Source organism: Vipera ursinii (assembly GCF_947247035.1).
Source record: "Vipera ursinii genome assembly, chromosome: 1".
Lineage (NCBI taxonomy): Eukaryota > Metazoa > Chordata > Lepidosauria > Squamata > Viperidae > Vipera > Vipera ursinii.
Window position 1 is genome coordinate 71,962,554 of NC_139512.1, and position 22,273 is coordinate 71,984,826.

At 38.0% G+C, this 22,273-nt stretch overlaps 1 protein-coding gene across 3 annotated transcripts in view; it reads left to right on the plus strand.

Moving 5' to 3' along the window:
- ACTN1 (actinin alpha 1) overlaps nucleotides 1-22,273 on the plus strand; it is a 129,306-nt gene that overhangs the window by 34,109 nt on the left and 72,924 nt on the right. The window lies entirely within an intron of this gene.

Here is a 22,273-nt window from a genome sequence, read left to right on the forward strand (position 1 = left end):
GAAAAAACCACGAGTTAAACTTAAGATTATGCAGGATACTCGTGAGAGAGGAGGCCTTAAATTGCCCAATTTTAAATTATATTATGAAGCTGCGGCATTAGTAGGAATAAGTGACTGGATTAATTTGACGCAAGGGAGGTTATTAAATCTTGAGGGCCACGATTTGTTATTTGGCTGGCATGCATATTTGTTGTATGATAAGAAGGTAGACAACGTGTTTAGGGTACATATTTTAAGACAGGCATTGCTGAGAGTTTGGAAGAAGTATAGACACAAGTTAAGTTGCAAGATACCATTGTGGGCAATTCCAAAACACGCAATAGAAAATATACATGCTGGCTTTAAATATGATCTGACTACGTACAAGGAGATTCTCAGTTTGGAAAGAAATGTTTGGTGTTTGAAATCATATAGCCTCTTGCGAGAAGAGAAGGTTGTTCAAAATTGGTTTCAATATACTCAGTTACGGGCCAGGTGGAAAGAAGACCAGAAAAATGGATTTACAATGACTGATGAAAATTTGATAAAGCAAATTAGGAACCAGGGACCAGCACATATCAAACGGATATATCTTGCGTTGATAGAGATTGACTCAGAAACAGAGCTTGTCAAGGACTGTATGATAAAATGGGCCCAAAATATTCAGGAAGTTATCACAATGGACACGTGGGAAAAGATTTGGGTGAGGAACGTAAAATTTACTCAAGCTCAAAATCTAAGAGAGAACTTTTATAAAATGTTTTATAGATGGCATTTAGATCCTAAAAAGCTTGCAAGTATGTATCCGAATTATCAGCCTAAATGTTGGAGGTGTGGTGATGAAGATGCAACATATTTTCACATATGGTGGACTTGTAAAAAGGTTAAGGCTTTTTGGATAAAAGTCTGGTGGAATATGCAGAAGATTTTTAAACAGAGGATAAAGTTTTGTCCGCAACTTTTTTTGTTGGGAATAATTACAGATGCTACAGTTGTGGACACTAAGTTGATGTTGAATTTAATTACGGCAGCGAGACTTTTGATAGGCCAGTACTGGAAGAAAGAGGAATTGCCGACCATAGAAGAGTGGACTTTAAAGGTTTCTGACCTGGCTGAGATGGCGAAGATTTCGGCCTATTTGAAAGATCACTCGCAAGAACGCTATATTATGGAATGGAGAAAATGGATTGATTTTATCCAGAACAAGTATAGGGTTAAGAAATTTTATGTAGCATTTGAATAAGTCTTCTTTCGTTTTTTTTTCTTTTCTTATCTTAGTTTTTTTTTTATATACATATTTAATATTATTAAGGTTTGTTTTATCCTATATAAGCTAGAGAGTGATGGATTTTAGAGTTTATAATTGTTAGTATATGATTGTTTATGATTGCTTTTTATATATATACCTTGTATTTAGCTCTGGGAAGTCGGGGGGGGGGAGGGGGGGAGGGGGGGAGGTAGGGAGGGGGGAGGAGGGAGGGGGAAGGGGGGATTCTTAAAGGTAAATTGTATTTTAAAACTTTTCAATAAAAAAAAAATATATCGATTCCCATCATAGATCACTTTGGTATCATGGCTGGCTAATAAATAAGTGCTCAGGTCTTCCTTATTAGCTTTCATAGTAATTGCAACTGGTCAGTAACTGTCTTCTTTTTCCATGGACTCTCTCTTAGTAGGAGTCTCACCCGTTTTCATCTTTATACAGCAAGTCAGCAAACCCACATCATAAATCTTTCACACAGTTTGGTGTTCTGTTCTAAATTAGTCACATTGCCAGAATAGATCTCTAACAAGCTTGTGAATTCTCTGCCTCCCACCCAAATTGGCAGGCAGTTCTTCTGCCAGTCTTTGCCAATTATTTTCCTGCCAATCTTTGTGTATAAAAAACCGGCATGAAACCCACAAAGTTTTGAACATCCTTCAGAAACAAAATATATGTGCTGGCTTTATTAGTTTTCCCTATTTTCCCTATATGTAGTCAAATAAATAAACCCTTAACAATTGCCAAATCTATTTAGATTTCTATATTTTAGATACAGTTATTGCTTGCTAGTGGCAGGACTGACGTGTACTTTTTGCATACAATTTCCAATCTTCATTACGTCTCTTCATATAGTGGTACCACATAAGGTGACCTGTTCTTTTTTACTCAATGTATATTAGATAGAAAAAGGGACGCGGTGGCTCAGTGGGTTAGGACGCTGAGCTTGTCGATCAGAAGGTCAGCAGTTTGGCGGGTCGAATCCCGAGTGCCGCATAACAGAGTGAGCGCCTGTTACTCGTCCCAGCTTCTGCCAACCTAGCAGTTCGAAAGCACGTAAAAATGCAAGTAGAAAAATAGGGACCACTACGGTGGGAAGGTTACAGCGTTCTGTGTGCCTTTGGTGTCTAGTCATGCTAACCACATGACCATGGAGACGTCCTTGGACAAGCGCTGGCTCTTCGGCTTTGAAACGGAGATGAGCACCGGCCCCTAGAGTTGGAAACGACTAGCACGCATGTGCGGGGGAACCTTTACCTTTATCTTTACCTTTATATTAGATAGAGAGATTTGGAAAGCAGCAGTAAATTAAGCTTATATGTCAATAAAAGCTATTTAAACCTAGAAATTCCATTAGTACACTTAAGGTAAGTCATACAAGTTTTTTAAAAATAGACATTTCACAGCCAGCCACAATTCCAGAAAAAGAGGTTGAGTAGAAAAAGCCAATTTATAGTTGTTTTAGACTAAGTGGTGATAATATCCATGTTCCATTCTAAAAAAAGTAAAAAGATGACTTTGTGGAAGGTATATAAATGTACTTTGTTTTCATCTCCCAAGATGGAGGCATAGATAGATGAATTATCTCATTACATGCTCAGGATTACACATTAAAAATGATATTGTTATGGGCACCCTATGAATAATAATAGAGTTAGAATTAGCACATACTGTGTTTCATTTTTATTTTATTTTTTTAAACTCTTGGATGCTGTTTCTGTGTTAGATGTGCTTATTTAAAGTGAATATTTATATAACATTGTGAAATTTTATTAGGTCCTAAATTATCAGAAATGTTTCTTTGGAAAATGGCAGAGAGCAGTGTTCATGCCTGTGTTTTAAAGAGAGGGAAAGGAATGCAACCCACTCTATACAGTTTAGACTATTGATCATCTTTTTATAATATTTATTTAAAGTCTACAGGTGTAGAGATAAAAAACAAATACAAACTATGGAAAATATAATATAAGAATAAAATAAAAAGTGCAGAGAAAAAAATTAAAGGGAAAAATATAGAAATAGTAAAATACCCAATTAATAAAGTGGCTTCCCTCTTCATCGAAATAAATTCAAACAATTTCAGAACTTATCTTCTCCAGCGTTAAAACAAAAGTTCTCTTCCCATACTGCATCTCATATTTATAGACAAATGTTAGTCTTGCTATTTAGTCCTAATCAGTGAAGCCATTAAGAATTACTAGCAATAACATCTATGTTTTAGCCTTAATCAAACAAGCTAACTTTATATATTTTTTCTGTTACTTTTAATACCATAGTATTTTAAACAACTCACAAGAAGGATTTTATTATAATAATAATAATAATAATAATAATAATAATAATAATAATAATAATAATAAACCTTTATTGTCAAAGTACAACATGTGTACATTGAGATTAGCTGAGCCTCCCCCCCCCCCGTGCTCTCTCCCCCCAACACACAGTGACAACAAACCCTCCATCCCACCACACTATGTGAACCAACTACACCACACACCGGCCTCCCAAGTCAATTCTGCATAAGATTATGTCCCATTTAAAAGCCTAACAGCCCACGGATAAAAGCTATTTTTCAGCCTGTTGGTACGGCTGGCTATATTCCTATATCTCCTACCGGATGGTTTCAGAATCTTATTTCTAATCATTATTCTGTTTATAACTTTTCAAAATCAATGTTACAATCACCTTTCTGCTGTCTGTTTCAAAATTAAATGATTTTTTAAAAATCCTTACATGAAAATTCTTTTGTTGAGTTTAGAAGGAGAATCACCCAGTACAATGAAACCTCTCATTCTGAAGGTTCTTAATATGCAGAAAGCAGTTATCAAACAATTTTCAGAATCATTAAAAAGTAAGTAGGTTAACCCAGTGTCCATTTGAAAGCATTGACTCCATGTGGGCAATCCTTTGGTCCTCCCCTTTATCCAGAGAAGAATTTTGAGAAGCTGATCTGTTCACTGGTTCTCTGTTCTGCTGCATTTTTCAGTTCAGCAAAAACGAAGCCAGCTTGAGTCTGCCATTGCTTCCCTGGAAGTCAGAGTATTGATCTTCACATAATTTAAACAGTATTGACTGTCTGTACAGATGTTTTCTTAGTAGACAGTGGGCTAGAAAAGTGAAAGTGGGTGAGAACAACTTGTAATCTCTTACTTTACTGTGCTTAAGTCATTTCAAGGGGGGGGGAAACAATTTGAAAACTACACTATTTTTCCAGGCTTGTTCCAAGGTTAGAAGTGTCAGGAATGCATCTTTGGTGAAAGAAGCATTTGGAAGAGAGAGGAAGAGAAACATAACCCTTCTTAGCAGCCCTGGAATGCTGCTTAATTTGAACTATTGGACTGGCTGGCAGATACAGTTTTTTGGGGTTTCAGATAGGAATCTTTTCTGTTCTGTATGGGGGATACCAGGAAGTTAACATGTGTCCTCTTGCACAAAAGCATGTACAAGTATTCAGCTGGGAGATTTTTCCCCTGCCCTACCTCAGCCCTCTACAGGTGTGTACTTTGCTCTAAAAAGTAGTCTTCCTGCTTTTTTTTACATATAAAGTAGAAAAATTATTACATCTAATTGCTCCTCTCACATCTGAATTCCTTTTCATGCTACTTGGCTGTATTTGAACCTTTTGTAATCCACTTGGAGAAGTATCAGAGATACAGTATATATCATGAAAGAAGTGTCCAAGTAATTTAGATAATACAAAGGCCTCAGAATTTTTTTATTACTGTCCCAAAAGTGTTCAGTAATTATGATTACGTTAGGACTATGCTATAACCTGAATCCAGAGGGCAAAGGGTGAATATTCGCCTATGTTGTGTCTGCAGAAATACCATAAAGCAGGAATGTCTTTTCCTGGGCTTGCACAGCTAATGGAGCTGTGCAAAAGACATGGATGGATTAAAAAGTTCCTGACACGGATCCCTTAACCTGCTCAGGATTATATTTGTCTCTCAATCTATATTATTCTTCCTGTTCCAAGTCCATCACTTTAACCATCAAAGCACTCTGGCTCAGTTTAAGGCCCAAAGTGAGCTGAAGAAGCAATTTCACATACATTCCTGAGAAGTTTTACTATGACTAAAGATCTCTCCTTAAAAAGCCACATGGTAAAAGCAAGGCTTGAAACCGTTAGATAAATTCAGTTTGTAATTGCTCATATTTAAATGTGGTTATAGATGTGTTAACTATATGAGTGTTTAACCTTTTAAGCATTTTGTTTCAGTCTTAGGCACTGCTGGCAGATTCCATAGACCAATTAAGAATTTTACGTGAAAGCATTATTCTGTTATAACCTCACAGTTTTAGAGACAAGGATTGATTTTCCTCTGATAGTTAAGAGGGACATTTTCACCTTGCCTTCATTCTTTTAATTCTTGGGATTCCTAATTAGTTTGAGTGTCTCCTCTTGGGAGATTTTATACTCTTTAAGCATGTTGTTTTGGTCTCTGCACCCAGCAGTCTTTAAAAAAAAAACCTCACATTATAAAATCAAGATTACTTTGTACTTTACCCATTTACTGTTTGGAATTTACTATAAAAAAGAGTTGATGAATGCTGTAACTCCTTATAGTGAGGCATTTTAGGGAGAAGTAACATGTAGCTTAATTTAAACTAAAATGAAAGTATGAAAAAAAACACATTGTTTTCAAAATGATAGCATATTGTTGTGTTTTTTAAAAAATGTTTACAATTGTCATTACTGTTTCTAATGTGGCACAGAATGGAGCAAACAACCTTAAATAAGGCAATTTAAAACCCCCACTTTAAAGCCCCCACAGTTTATTGTTCTTCATATTTCAAAAATTGTGAAAATAGAACCTAGTACCAACCTGTGCTATTGATGAAAGCGTCCCATTTTGCCAGGGACATACATCCAGTGCTGAGATAAGTTAAAGGAAATATATCCTGCAGTCAGATTCACTTGATTGCCTGCTAGCACCCTGGTGACTAAGCCTTGCTTTCATGCATGGTAAATAGGAGGGAGGTAAGCAGAAGTGATTCACAAAGATGAAGATGTGGGCTATTCAGTTTGAAATGTTTTGAGCAGTAAAAATATTTCTTTGCATTTATGGCCTAAAATTTTCCTGAGGTGAGATCTTTTTTGTTCATTTTGCTGTTCTTCTGGAGCAGGGGTCTTCAAACGTGCTGGCTGAGGAATTCTGGGAGTTGAAGTCCACAAGTCATAAAAGGGCCAAGTTTGAAGACCCCTGTTCTGGAGGCTTTCTTCAGAGGGAGCAAGACTATCTTATCCTTTGGACTGCAACTTTCCCCAGAATTGGGGTTGGCGGCAATATCGATAACTCTGGAGGTCACTTCCATGGGGAAGAGTGGATTAGCTGAACTGCAAAACTACTATATAGCCATAGCTATACAGAACCCATTTGATAACTTTCTTATGCCAAGCATTCATCTGACAATAACTTTGGTGGCTAAAATACCTTTGAGCTTTCCTCCTAATTATTAATTTATTTATGGTGCTTCTGCCTTTCCTTCATAGTGCTCCAGGCAGGATGTGTCATTCTCTCCCAATCACACTCTGCCTACCTTCTGCCCCCCCCCTTTTTTTTTGATATGTAGAAGCAAAAGGGAATTCTTTGCAAAAGGCAGGATTGACCTTTCTTAAAAAATTAGTTTTAATACAAAAGCAAATAGTAGGGGACAACAGTAGAGAAAGAAAAAATAAAAAAATGTGAAGAAAGGGAGGGGAAGAAACAAAAGGGACTGAATTCCGACTCTCTCTGTTGCAGTAAAATCAGACATTAAAATCAAATCTCAACATTTTACATTTCTATAGTGGTATGCACTAGCCATTTCTGTACTGGCAAATCAGTCTAATTGGTAAAACCCAAAATCATAGTATCATTTTTTTCCACCTCAAGCTCAAAGTTCAGAAGTAGTTTTCAAGTAGAGACAAAGATACTTATGTTCTTTTCTTTTATCAGCACAGTCAATTTGGCTGTGTCTGCTAATTCCATCAGCTTTTGTAACCATTCGTCCATGGTAGGAATTAAAGCATCTTTCCACTTTTGTGCATAGAGCAAAATGCGGAATTAACCTGAGTGGCCTGCCTTGCTTTGGGTTTGGAGACAAAAGGGTGCTTGGAAGAGCAATTGTATTCACCTGGCATCTGTTCCTAGTTGTGTCTGTGTTCCACGCACTTACACCATTGTCTTCTGAAGCTGCAGCACAATTGGTTTAAGAAGTTAACAGTTACATGCCCATCTCTGCGTGCTCTTTTTGGCTAGTCCAAAGCATTACACAGCCCTGGTTTATGTATAGAATGTGTAATCCCTAACATGTAGTGTTGGCCACTGGTTTTTAAAAGATGAAGTAAATCCATTGAAAATTGATTCATCGGCTAATACTTGTTGCATTAAATCAAATGCTCCATGGTCAAAAGCAGTGTTCCTCTGCTAGATGACAGAGTAAGTCTCATTGTGGAGACAGCATGTTGAATTATCTTAATTTTTCGCCTGTCAACGTTGCTTTTTTAAAAAGTGCTAATACAGACTGGTACTCTCTGCTCATTGTATATTCTTATAAACTCAGACTCCTGGTTCTGTTTGAGAAAGTTAGAACAGGTGTTACCTTGACCTAAGGTCATTCATTATGAAAACCTGGTAGAATTGTATCCATCTATGATTTATGCTGGTAGAAGACAGGAAGGCCTGGAGGAATATTGTCCATGGGGTCACGATGGGTCGGAAATGACTTCGCAGCTAACAACAAACAACAACATGATTTATGCTGGACAGCACATGTTCCATTTATTTATTTTCAGGATTCATAGCAAAAGTCTCCTGACTTACGCTTTTGGAACCTATGTTAAAACAATGGTGAAATTTGCAAGGTTGATTAATTTAAAAAAAAAATCCTAGAAAATTTTGAAGAAGGACTATAGACAAAATGTTAAACTCCACACCTAGTCTCTTCAGAATGCTGAAAGGCTAAACATTGTCTGGAATACAAACTTTGCAAAGTCTTTTGATTCCAAATCTAACTGTGGTAAGAGAGCCTTTGATTTTAAATAGAGTACAGAATATAGTTGAAAAACAATTTGTCAGAATCTGATTTTGATTAGAAATGCCTGTTTCACCAAAGAGTGCTTTTATTCCACAGCAAATGGAAGCCTGATGCCCTTAGAACTTGAGGACACCACAAAACTAATCTGAATTTCCATTTCAGTCTGAACAGCATGTTTGTAGATAAATTTTTGGTGCAATTAGGTTAGGAATGATGCAACTGTCCTGGTCTTCATTCTCAGTGGTTTTCTTTACCATTGATCATAATATCCTTCTGGATTGGCTCTGGGGGATGCAAAAGGGGGCACAGTCCTGTTATAATTCACTTCCTTTCTGCAGGGTTCATCCCAGTAATGAAGATCCCTGCACTCTGAGGTTCCTCAGGGCTCAGGGCTCTCATTTCTCCTGTTTAATATCTACATGAAACTGCTGTCATGGTTCCGATAGATGAGACTAGTAAAAGCAGAACTCCAAGGCAAGAGGTTTCCTTAAAAAACATATTTACTGGCTACAAAGTATCAGCACAGTCAAAAGTGAAACCAAGTCTGGAGTTCCCTCTCAAACCTTAGAATGTTACAAAGTTGAACTTCCCACCCAAACATTATGTAATTGTCTATGTTCTCCAATAGAATACTTTGTTGGACTTTCTAATGAAAGTCAGGCAGTAATGACCTTCGTTCCCACAGGACAATTTATTGTTTGGTCTAACCTTAAAACCACTCATCCCTACTCCCAGTACTGTGGCAACCGTAAACGAAGCAAAAATGGCTTCAGCCAAAATCATTGCAGTGTTGACAACTGCTGGGTGTCATCTGATTGACAACACAAGGTTGACAACACAAGGCATCATCAATATGTCAGTGATGCCAAGTTGTGTGTCTCAACCTCAGGCTGGTCAAGTAGTAGTGTTAGGGTATAGTGCCTGAAAACTATTGAAGTCTGGATGGGATAGAACAACTTTAAGCTCAACCATAGCACGACTGAATGGTCCTGGTTTCAGGGACCATTCATTTCCTGGGACCTTGCATTTACCCAGAGAGAACCATTGTGTAATTTGGAGCCGGGGGTGGGGGAGCTGCTCTTAGACTCACAGCTCCTTTTTAAAGAACAAGTGGTAGCTATGACTAGAAGGGACTTTAATTCAAGATTCATTTTATTACCAGTTGCTCATAATCCTGGATTTTTTTGGGGGGGGTGTTCTCACAGTTACTCTGTGTTTTAATTACATCAATATCTTAGTCACATGACATTTGGTATACTGTAGTTGACTCTAACTGATGCTGTCCTTAAACACTACTCAGAAGCTACAAAATGCAGTACTGAAAATAGTTATGGGTACATTTCATTATGAATCTTCTTTGGTTATCACTGGGCTTGTAGGTATAGTTTAAGGCACTGGTGGTCATCTTTAAAACCTTTCATGACCTGACTATTAGTGGATCCATCCTATTTTTTTCTGCTCATTTTGTAACATCCATTTGACATGCTCCAAGTCCTGTCAGGAGGACCCAGGAGGTAATGTCTTCCCATTTCCCACAATCAGTTGGTGGTGGCATGTGAACCCAACAATAATGGTGTAGTAGAATTTTTTTCTCCTTCCTGGAGCCCTGGGTTTTTATTGCTTTTAAAAACTTGTTCTTATCTATACGTTGTCCAGAGTCATTGGCGAGTAGCTGACCAAACAAATAAATAGTATTTAGAACTATAGTTTTTGTTACAACTTAGATTATGGCTTGTGCAACACTTCCTATTCAGTCTTGTTTTTATTAGTTAAGTAGGTAGGTTAATTAAATTTATATTCCGCCCTTTCCCCAGGTCTCAGATAGTGTACACAGCATTCCCTCCTCCAGTTTTTCCCACAGGTACAGTACTATTAAGTCAGTTCAGCTGGATTGTGAGAGAATGACTAATCCAGTAAGCTTCTCGAGAGGGGGATGGGCTTTACCCTAGACTAACAGCATGGCCATTACTTTGTCCAAAGACAGAATGAGAGCAGAAATGACTATGTAGCATTCGGCAATTGCCCTGCATATTTTCAGCTTTTCTTTCTTTTATCTGATAAAATTTATGAGTCTAATTTTAGATCCTGCAACTTGTTCCTTTCTTCTATTTGTAAACTTTTCCTACTGTGCCTTATATTAAATTAATCTTGTAGCTAAATGTAATGCTGCAGTATTGTTAATCAAGCCCAAAGATTATGGCTAGAGGAATTAATGATGAAAATGTGTTTGTGTGTGTCTATATATATATATATATATATATATATATATATATATATATATATATATATATATATATATATATATATATATATATATGGATCTTTGGTTATTCGGGTTTTTCCCCGCGTAGAACTAAAGGTGTAGGGGCGACATTTCGACGGAATCCCATCCGTCATCATCAGGCTAGTGGCTTCTGCTTCCTTCTTCTGGGAGAAGCATGTGGCTGTTTGTTCCTCTTTTTTAAACTGCCAGAGGGGGTGTGTTCTGTGGGTGGAGGTGTGCTCTGATTGGGTGGGGGAGTAAGTGTGTTCTGATTGGGTGGGAGTGTGTTTTGAATGGTAGGTGTGTTCTGATTGGGTGGGGGTGTGTTTTGAGTGGATGGGCTGGTCTCAGCTGCCAGCCTTAGACCTGAGCTTGGGAGTTGTGCTCCTTTTGTTCGGCTTCGTGTTTGTGGTGGTGCCATGTTTTTATAGTGGGTGTCAGTTTGCTTATTGTGTGGTTTGGAGAGGTTTAAAGTGGCTGATGTTGCAGCTGTAGTTAGGTTTCTGTTTTGTGGTTGTGCCTCGTTATCATTGTGGGTTCGGATTTGCTTTTTGAATGGTTGTGTGGTGGTGATGTCATGTGGTGTTATCATGACTTTGGGTCTATCTTTCTTGGTGGTTGGGACTCGTCTGTCAATCAAGGCGGGTTTCCAAATGGTTGGTAGGCGAGAGGTATCATCTCGTTTGTTTATGCTGTGGGGGCGTTTTTCTATCTCAATGGCTTCTCTGATTATTCTGTTGTTAAAATGTTCAATTTTGGCGATAGTTTTGGTTTTTTTAAAATCAATTTCATGTCCCGTGGCTTTAAAGTGTTGGAACAGGGATGAAGTTTGTTCTCCTTTTCTGAGTGAGTTTTTGTGCTCTTCAATGCGTGCACTTATTCTTCTGTTGGTCTGTCCGATGTATGTGGTGGGGCAGGTGGTGCATGGGATTTCGTATACTCCTTGGTTTTCTAAGCCAATTATGTCCTTGGGGTTTCTTAGGATGGTGGATATTTTTCTGTCTGTGTAGAATGCTGTTTTGATGTTGTGTATACACACACACACACACACACACACACACACACACACACTTATAAATATACATAGTTGGAAAATCCAAAATTCTTTCAACCAAAGTAGGTGCAGCATAAATCATTTCTTTAAAAAATGTAACCTGGATTTATATTTTTTCTATAAAACATTGGCTTTATTTATAAAAATGGGGATGAATTTGATTCCCCCCCCCCAGAAGAGACCTATATAATGCCTTTTCTTTCCAATGAACCTGGGCAAATAACTTAATTTAGAAGGTGGAAAACAATAAATACAGTGTAGTTTTTGAATTTTGCTATTTAATTGTTTTCATTCAGTTCATAGGTTTAGCAATCTAGTAATACTCTATAAAAAGAATGTATCCTGAGCTCTCCAAATATAGCAAAAATCTTATTAAGAAACTCCACAAGTTCTACGTTATGACAAAAATTTGCAGATTGAAGAAAAGCATGCCATATTTAGTATTCGCTGACATTTAAGATTATGAAATCAATTAATAAAAGAAAGTTCCTAAATCATTAATTAGTCTTGCAGCACATTTAAGACTCACAAATGATTAGATAAGTGATTTACACCAGGGTTTCCCAACTCCCGGTCTGTGGCATGTCAGCAACTGGTCTACACAAACAAGCAAACCCCATCTGTGGGATGCAGGCAACACACAAACCATGCAGTGTTCGGTCTGTGGAAAAACCTTTCTCCATGGAACCAGTCCCTGGTGCCCAAAAGGTTGGGGACCTCTGATTTACAGCCACAATTGTTAAATCTATGTTCTATGGAACTTCAAAGTTTCCCAAGCAACTCGAAGGCATACAGTATATTGGAGTATATTCTCGGGTGCTGGGAATTTAATTATTACTGTTAGGTTATGGTGAGTGCCAAGAAGAATGCAATGCCAGAAAAGTCTGTTCTAGTTTGGCAGGCCAGAAGGAAAGGAAGAGAGCTAGTGGGAGTAGTGAGCCTCTTTAATGGTTATGATGAATTGATGGTGTTTACCTGCTGAATGTGATTATATTTTGTGTGTAACTGACTTTTTCACCATGCGTCTGGTTGTATTTACAATTTTTATTTACATTTTCTACTGTTTTTGCTATTGTTTTTAATTGTTGTGAACTGCCCAGAGTTACACATGTGAGATGGGCGGCTGTACAAATTGAATGAATGAATAAATAAATAAATGAATAATAAATAAAAAGAGGCTTGGTGGAGTTTTTCTTGCATGTTGTGCCAAATCTAAGACACTGTTTCACTGATAAAATGTGCCATCCTATTCAAGCTCATATATTCCACGAAGATTGACAATCAATGGATTAATTGCAAGGAAAACTAACACTATTATTAACACCTGTTTTATTTCAATATTCCTTTTATTCAGACTCCTTTAAAAATAATAAATAGTGATACATGGTCAGTGATGTTCTGTGGTCTTGAAACCACTGACTTATATAACATACAATTTAGTACTGGCCTCAGCAGGATCAAATTAGCTGTAGTTTGTAACTTGTGTTCCAATTTTAAATTCACTGTCTGTTCAGCCTTGCAGCTTCTCCTATATATACCCTCAGATATGTTCTGGAGTGGTCTCTAAATCTTGAGATTCAATTTTGCAGAAGATTGCAAAACAACAACAACAACAATAATAATAATAATTACCCCACAGTTGGATTAATGCGTGTTTGGAAAACTTTGGAATCAGCAAAAACATCTGTACATTTTTGAAAGCAAATATGCAAAAACGGAAAACAGTTCTAACAGCAAATGGAGAGAACATTGGTGAAATCAACATCAGACGAGGAATCTTCCAAGGGGACTCACTTTCACCACTACTGTTCAACATCACATGAATTCCATTGACAATAATATTACAAAACACAAAACTGGGATACCACATCTCAAGCCGGCATGGCAAGATAAACCATCTACTATACATGGAAGACTTAAAACTAGGCATATTGGAAGCAGATAACATCTTGAATGGAAAAGTCAAAGAGTCAACACAAAAGGAAAACATCAGGAGAGTCCACAAAATACTAAAATCAAAGCTGAATGTTGGACATATAATTAAAGCTATTAATACATGGGCAGTCCCAGTGATATGCTACCCAGCTGGAATTATCAACTGGACTTTGGCTGAATTGGAACACCTAGACCGGAAAACGTGTGAACTTTTGAATATGCACCATGCTCTACATCCACAAAGTGACATTGACAGGTTGTATCTTCCAAGAAGAATAGGGGGCAGAGGGCTACTGCAAATCCACCAAACTGTAGAAGAAGAAAAACAAAGTTTGAATGTCTATGTAAATCAAAGTACAGAAAAATTGCTGCAGGCAGTGAAAACAGAGAGCATTATAAAAATAACAGAAAATAGGCAGAATATAAGGAAAAATGGCTGGATGACAGATTAAATAGATGGAAAACCAAAGCTTTGCATGGACAGCATTTGAAAAATATTGAAGGAATATGTGATAACAACTTGACATGGGCATGGCTTAAGATTGGAACCATCAAGGCGCTTCCGGTGGCTCCGTGGCGCCAGAGACAGCCTTCCCGGGCTGCCCGCAGCTCAGCTGTGTGATTTTTCGCCCGAAACAGCGCCGATCAGCTGTTCGGGCGAATTTGAAGCCCCCTCCTCGGGAGAAGAGGAGGGGGTGAGCCCCCAGGTGGGGGTTGAGTTCTCCGGGGCCGCCTGAGCTTGGAGCTTGGGCGGCTGAAGGATTGAACTCCCCCGTAGCCTGGGCTGCTCCCAGCTGGCTAGCGTCTCTGCTCCGGATTTTATGGAGCAGAGCCAGGCGTCTGCGACCATCCCTGCTTGAAGGAGAGACTATGAAAGGAAAAGAGCAGGCAGAGCAGTACAAGAGGGAAAGATGAAGAGATGAAGAAGATTATTTTATTTTACTCTCAAGCTTGTTGGACTTTGCTTAAAACTTAAAGTGAAAGTGCGTCACAATTGTAAGTAAAAGATGGCGGCTAAACCTCCCCCTAGAACTTTTCGGAGTGCTGGAAATTCTCCGGTGCAACAACAATCATTACTGCAGGCGTTGCATTCTCCTGATGTATTGACTTCGAAGGATCTTGAAAGACATACCCAGTTAATTCTGGAGTCAATGGGTGCTAAATTTGCACAGATGGAGGAGAAATTGGAGAAATTGGAGCAGAGAATGGAAGAAAGGATGGAACAGAAACTTAGAGAGATGAAGGCAGACATTTTGTCCTCAGTGCATAAAGTTGCTAAATGTGTGGAGGTGCTGGATGACCAAGTGCAAGACTTGACTCAAAAGAATGCTATATTAGAAGCAAAAGTTTTGGAAATTGAAGATTTAAAAGACAAAATGGATAGTGAACAGAGTCTGGCCCAATTTTACCAGATGCAGTTTGCTGTGAGAATTAGAGGCCTAAAAGAGAATATTAAGGAAGATTTAAAGCAGCTGGTTTCTGAGGCTTTTGAGGGGGTATTGAATCATCCAGCATCTGAAATAAAACAAGGTATGGACAAAGTGTTTCGTGTGAATTCGTGGATTGCTAAACAGAGAAAGTTGCCTAGAGATGTGGTGGTTTATTTTGTAAAAAGGGAAGTTAGAGATGAAGTTATACAAGCTGCCTATGATACCAAAGTTGTGATTGCTGGTCAAGAAGTTTTGGTTCTAAAAGAAATTCCTCCAAAGATTTTAAAGAGAAGGAAGGATTTTATTTTTCTTGTGCAAGAGCTCAAGCAAAGGGATATAAGGTTCACATGGGAGATCCCAGCTGGGCTGAGCTTCATGTATGATGGCAAAAGGTACTGTTTGGGTAATGTGAAGCAAGCGCATGACTTTTACAACAATGTTTTAAATGTAACCCCATCAACACTTCTGGAAGCTGCAGAGGGATCTGGAGAAGGAGAACATCAAGAGGATGAAGATGGACTGATAGACGAGAAGGGTACAGGAGGAGTTCAAGCTGCAACTCTTTTGGATGATATTAGAGAACAGAGGGTGACGCGTGCTGCCTTAAAACGCTCAAAAAAGACAAAAAAATAAGACCAGCAGAAATCTATGGAACTTCCACAATATACTTATAGACAAGTGGTAGTTGTGTTTTTAAAAGTTTTGGGATGATATGTATGGTAACAGAATCTTTAATTTGGAATTAATGGACAATTTATTACAGAGGAAGAGGAAGAAAGTTTTGTGGGTTAATGCGGGTTAATTTGTGTAAGAACTATCTATTATAGTCTATTTTGGCTAGAGAGGTTAATAGGGATAGGTGTTTGTGATGTGTAAATGAGAATATGTTTAGGTAATAGGGAAATGTGGAAGAACATAGATGGGAATGATGCTAGTTTTCTTTTATTTTAGTTTTTTATATATATTTAGTATTGTTAAGGATTGGTTTACTTTATATAAGCTAGAGAGTGATGGATTTTAGAGTTTATAATTGTTAGTATATGATTGTTTATGATTGCTTTTTAGATATATACCTTGTATTTTGCTCTGGGAAGTCGGGGGGGGGAGGGGGGGAGGAGGGGAAGTAGAGGGGGGGAGGCAGGGGAGGGAGGAGGGAGAGGGGGAGGGGGGGAGATAGGGGGGAGGTAGGGAGGGGAGGAGGGAGGGGGAAGGGGGGTTTCTTAAAGGAAAATTGTATTTTTTAAAACTTTTCAATAAAAAAAAAAAAAAAAGATTGGAACCATCAAGAAAGAAATGGAAGGCTTAATACTGGCTGCTCAAGAACAAGCACTACAAAATAATGCCAAGAAAGCAAAGATACAAAAATCTACTGACAATCCAAGTTGCCAACTTTGCGACGACAAAGTTGAAACTGTTTCACATTTAATATGTGAGTGCAGCAAAATCGCGCAAACTGACTACAGAGCTAGACATGACTGAGTTGCTAAACTAATCCACTGGGCATTGTGTAAAAAATACGACTTGCCTGTGTCCGAAAAGTCGTGGGAACATAGGGTGGAAAAAGTTGTTGAGAATGAGAGGGTGAAGATCTTGTGGGACTTCCGAATACAGACAGATCGCCATTTGGAACACAACACGCCAGATATCGCAGTCATAGAGAACCGAAGTGTACAGTTGATTGATATTGCTGTACCAGGAGATACCAGAGTCGAAAAAAAAGAACTGAACAAAATTATGAAATACCGCAACCTGGCCATCAAAACTGCGTGATTATGGATGAAACGTGTACCAGTAATACCCATTGTCATTGGGGCACTGGGAACTATGTTCAAGAAATTGCAGCTTCCTGCAGTAACTCCAGCAAAGCTACAAAAAACTGCGCTACTTACATTTTAAGGAGATACCTGGTTGATACCTAGGATGCTGGCAGCAACCCGTGTCAACCATTAGTGCCAGTCACTTTGAGTGTTCAGTTGACTGAGTTTCATGTTTTATGAATAAAAGTTTTATAATAATAATAATAATAACGAATTTATTCTACTAAACAATACCAACCTGTCGCAGTCTGATGTAGCTGACATTCCTGTATGGTTCTTATTTCTTTTCAGCTCATAGCTAAATGTTACTGGATCCATTGGAAGGCAGCTCTTGAGATTCTTTATTATTTTGTGGTTGAGATAGTTTCTCCATTTGTACATCTGCACTTAAAGGTAATGGAGATGTTCATTTCTGTTCCTGAAATGTTCAGTGCATAACATTTTACAGTGCATATGAAAAAATAATTAACTTCCAGTTGTCCAGCTGATGTATGCTATTTCATTGTTTATTTTTTAATTAGAGTTTTTAAAATCCTGCTGCTATTATTTTAAAATAACTCAAGGCAGCAAACAAACATAACATTCTTTCCTCCTCCCATTTTCCCCACAGTAACAACCCTGTGAGATGAGCTGGGCTAAGAGAGAGTGGCTGGCACCAAGGCACTTTCATCCCTAAGGTGCAACCAGAACTTACAGACTCCTGGTGTCTAGAACAGCATCTTAACTACCACACCAAACTGCTTATTGAAGTGGAGAATATATCACTCCACTGTAATATGCTGTCGTTTGAAATATTCCTTTCTTTCTCTGCTTTTGGCACTCATTTCATTTCATTTTATTACCTGCCATAGTCACACCATCTTTACCCTTCTATAAGTCACTTTCCTTGGCAAGGTTTTTAAGTGATTTTATCCCAATCAGCAATTATCACCCAGAGGCTATCATTATCGAAACAGATTATGGGTATTTTTTTAAGCTTTATCTACTATTCACATACTGTGAAGGTGTAGGTTGGTTTACAGTGACATTCTCCAACTTGATGCCACCCTAATATTCAGTATAGCAGCTCCTAAAATTCTCAGGCAGCTCTTAGCTGTGAACATGGTAATTTGGCAAGAGTAGACCAGCAAAACTGAGCTACGGTGTTTTTGCAAAGCTTCTTCACAGAAACAGGGAAAGGAACAAATGACCCAACGTGCATCTTGACATCACAGTGCAAATCCCATGACTTAATGTACTTGTGTCAATTAAGTACAAAAAGGTGATCTTTGTATTGAAACTTTATGAGTCATGTGACATGTTCTCATCAGTGTTGTTAGGTTGTGAAAATAAGCAAATAAGAATTCCACAAAAATCTTATTTTTACATAATGTGTCCTTTCTCCGTCATGTTGAGTTATACAGTAATACTGTTCCAAAGTAAAACCTGTATTTCTGTTAATTTTAAAAAACCCAAGTAACTTGAAAAAGAAATGGCCTTTGCCCTGCATATAATGTCTGTCTGAAAAGCATGCTTTCAGAATTGATTGCAAAAACAAGTGAATATCAGAGTAGCCAAGCTTTGTAGAAGAGATAATTAACAACCCCTTTCCTGACCCCATCACCTTCCAGTTGGATAGGATGTGAATTCCAATCCTGATAGTTTTGCAAACACTATAGTAAAAAGGTAAAGGTTCCCCCGCACATGCGTGCTAGTCGTTTCCGACTCTAGGGGCCGGTGCTCATCTCCATTTCAAAGCCGAAGAGCCAGCGCTTGTCTGAGGACGTCTCCGTGGTCATGTACAGGGGTGTAAAACTGCTGGCCTGCGGATGAGACGTGTCACAAGGAAACCGCGCCCACCCCATTGCCGGCAATGGGGGAAAAGTTCCGATACGTCCTGTGACATCACATGATGTTGCGAGTTTGACATGTCTGCTATAGTAGATCAGTGTTTTATGCATCCCCCCTCCCCAATTTGATGAATTTGTACAGTTGTGAAGTAGGTCATGTTTATTGACGTAAATGTCCTATGGTTCATTGTTAAACGTTGCAGTAACTGTAATGTATAGTTTCCTTGCCCTTTTAATGTAAGGAGAAAATACTATTCCAGAGGTTAGAATACTAGCTCAGCCAGTCTTTAATTATGGCAATATGTTAAGTAGCATTTAACTCCAGTTTTGAGGATTGATAGGCAGTGAGTACCTAGTTTGTTGCTGCAATAGCTTCTGGCTGCTGCTTAGGAGGTAGTGTTACCTCCTAAGCAATGTTTGGATCAAACATTGGACAAAAGGGTCTCTTAGCAACTACACAAAAGCAGTTCTCTGCTGTAGGCAGCAATGAATATTATGGCTGGCCTTAAAATAAGATAGCTATGTGGAACAGTATGTTGCAGGAAGCAATATATGCCACATTTATCACAGGCTGTGGTTGGACGTTATGCCAAACAGTTTGGTGTACACTGTAAAACAGTTTGGTGTACACCATGACTTATTAGCATTGGTGTTAAATGGAAATATGGAACTCTACCTTATTTTTCTACTAACAAGCCACAATTCTTTTTCCCCTTAATCTCTGCTTATTAGGAGAGAACTATGCCAGAGTTACTGGTGTACACACAAAGATTAAGTATACACAAAGATGCTGTCAAGATATTATGGCTATTGGCAAAGCCTAACCATAATGATTCATGAATAAATTAGGGTTGTTGTTGTTTTTTACTGTTGTGGCTTACCATAATACCTGAATATGACAATTTGTTTTTTGCCCAATGCTACTATTTTCTTCCTTGAGATTCAAATTCCATTTGTTAATAGATTATTTTCATAGAAATCACTCAATGAGAAATCAGAATAGATTGGTTTTGTATATCTTCCTGTAATAGGGCATTGCCACTATTAGTAAAAACATGTTTTTGGTGCTTTCTGAGCTTTTGTTATTTGTTTGTAAACATTTCAGAGGTTTGTCACACTCATTCACATTGATGATGCTAGCTAGTTGTGTAGTAAAACATCTGCAAGCAAACAGCCAAGCTCAGAGAGCATCTAGCTCAACCCTGAGCTACAGATATACCGTAACTTGAATACCATTGGGCAACTGCAGAATAAAAAATAGAAGGTTTATTTGGGTGGAAAAAAACTTAGAGGGAGAATAGAAAACACACATACAAGCACAATATATAGAGCTCAAAGTTAATAAAGTATTTTTGAAACAAATATATTTTGCAAGATAAGATAAGTTTCAGATATTTTGAATGCTGAAATAAATTATACTGCACAATGGATTATAACACAAGAAATGTCATTCCATAACGAATGTTAGTATTTAATCTGTCAAAAGGTATTTAGAAATGTATAAATATTACATAATTTAAAAAGGGAAGAAGATTATCAACTTTCATTTATATGGAAGTTAGTTATTGGTTAAAATTTTTTACAAAATATAGATGAATCACAGAAAGACCCCTATCTGTTTCTAAATATTACCGTAAATCCCAAATACTCATATGTTGTCTATGCTGACTCTGGTGAAAATAGTATAAAGTTAGAGCTAACAAATACAGACCGCAAGAATCCAAACAACTAACCAGTGGATGGTAGCAGATTTATTAATTGATTTATTGTTTTTCTTAGCTACTGATTTGTAGTCTCCTGATTTTTTCAGCCCAATTAAACATAATTCTATAAAAGTTATTTTCACAACTGTCTTAAGTGACATGTAGAACTTGCAAAAATAAAGCAAGACCTGCTCACTCTGAATGAGAAAGTGTATTGGTACTTTGCTGACCAAAGATAGATTTCATTTTCCAAAGAAAAGCTCATCTTCTGAGAGAGATTCAGAGCACTGCAATATTAGATATGCAAATTACTGAGATTCAAGGTGCTGGTGATGACCTATAAAGCCCTAAATGGCATGGGCCCAGATTATTTTCAGGAGTAGCTTTTTTCGGGAGAAGCTTTTGCTTCCCATCGTCCTGTGCGCTCCCACAGAGAGGGCCTCCTCAGGGTGCCGTCGGTCAGGGAATGTTGACTGGCGGCCCCCAGGGGGAGAGCATTCTCTGTGGGCGCGCCTGCCCTCTGGAACCAGCTTCCTGTTGAGCTCCGGATGGCTCCCGACTTTCGCTCTTTTCGCCGTGACCTGAAGACTTGGCTATTTGAACTTGCCGGCCTAGACTGAGGGACTGGGGTTTTAGATTTTAAATTTTAAATTTTAGAACGTGTTTTATTGTTTAGGGCTACTTGGTTTAATTTATTTTAATTTTTGTATATTGTGTTGTATATTGTGTTTTAATTGCCCTGTACACCGCCCCGAGTCCTTCGGGAGTGGGGCGGTATATAAATCCAAATAATAAATAAATAAATACATACATACATACATACTTCTCAGTCTGACTGGAATAACAGTGATCAAAATAGCAAACAGCTGTCAATTAAAAAAAAGACAAGCTTCTAGATTTCTACATGCAAACAGCAAGGGGCAAAAGTTTGATTACCTTACCTTGCTTTTATACAGGTCCCTGTTTTGAACACGTAGATAACTTTTCTGTTAATAGATGTTATTAACTAAAGTTCTTGGATGTTTATTTCATGGAACTGGAACTATAGTCCAGTTACACTGCAAGGAAATACAGGTAGTCCTTGATTTATGACCACAATTAAGCCCAAAATTTATGTTGCTAAGTGAGACATTTGTTAAGTCAGTTTTGCCCCATTTTAAAAACTTTCTTGCCAGAATTGTTAAGTGAATCCTTGTAGTGGTTAAATTAGTAACATGGTTGTTCAGTGCCTTCCCCATTGACTTTGCTTGTCAAAAGGTGGCAAAAAGTGATCACATGACCTTGGAACACTGCAGCCGTCATAAATATGAGTCAGTTGCCAAGCATCTGAATTTCGATCACATAATTATGGAGATACTGAAGTGGTCATAAGTGTGAAAAATGGACATAAGTTACTTTTTCAATGCCGTTGCAACTTTCACTAAATGAGCTGTTTTAAGTCCAGGATTACCGTAGTTAAAAATAACAGCAATTGTAGGTCAAAGCAACATCATGCTTGCAAGCAGGGACATTCAGTGTGAACAAAGGGTCAACAAAGTCAAGAGGGCAATTGAGACACATGATTGCAGTCCTATTTCCTTTTATATTCATCATAAAATGCATGTAAAAAGGACAAGATTTCATTCTTGTGGTCCTGGACTTTAACTTTACAGACAACCTCAGTGGATGTCAATGCTTGCAATTATGGCTTAATATTTCTTTCTCTCTCTCTCTCTCTCTCTCTCTCTCTCTCTCTCTCTCTCTCTCTCTCTCTCTCTCTCTCTCTCTCTTGTGTGTGTGTGTGTGTGTGTGAACCTCATGGTTTGTTTTTAAAGATGAGTTTTAAAATAACTAGCCCAAATCTGCTTTTCAGCAATTAGTGTTTTTCTTATAAGTTGTCTTGAGTCAACAGTTGTGGAATTGGCCTTTAATCACCATTTTCCCTTGATTATTAAGTTACTTCCTTAAATATGGTACCTTAGATTAAATAGTAGGAATCTGGG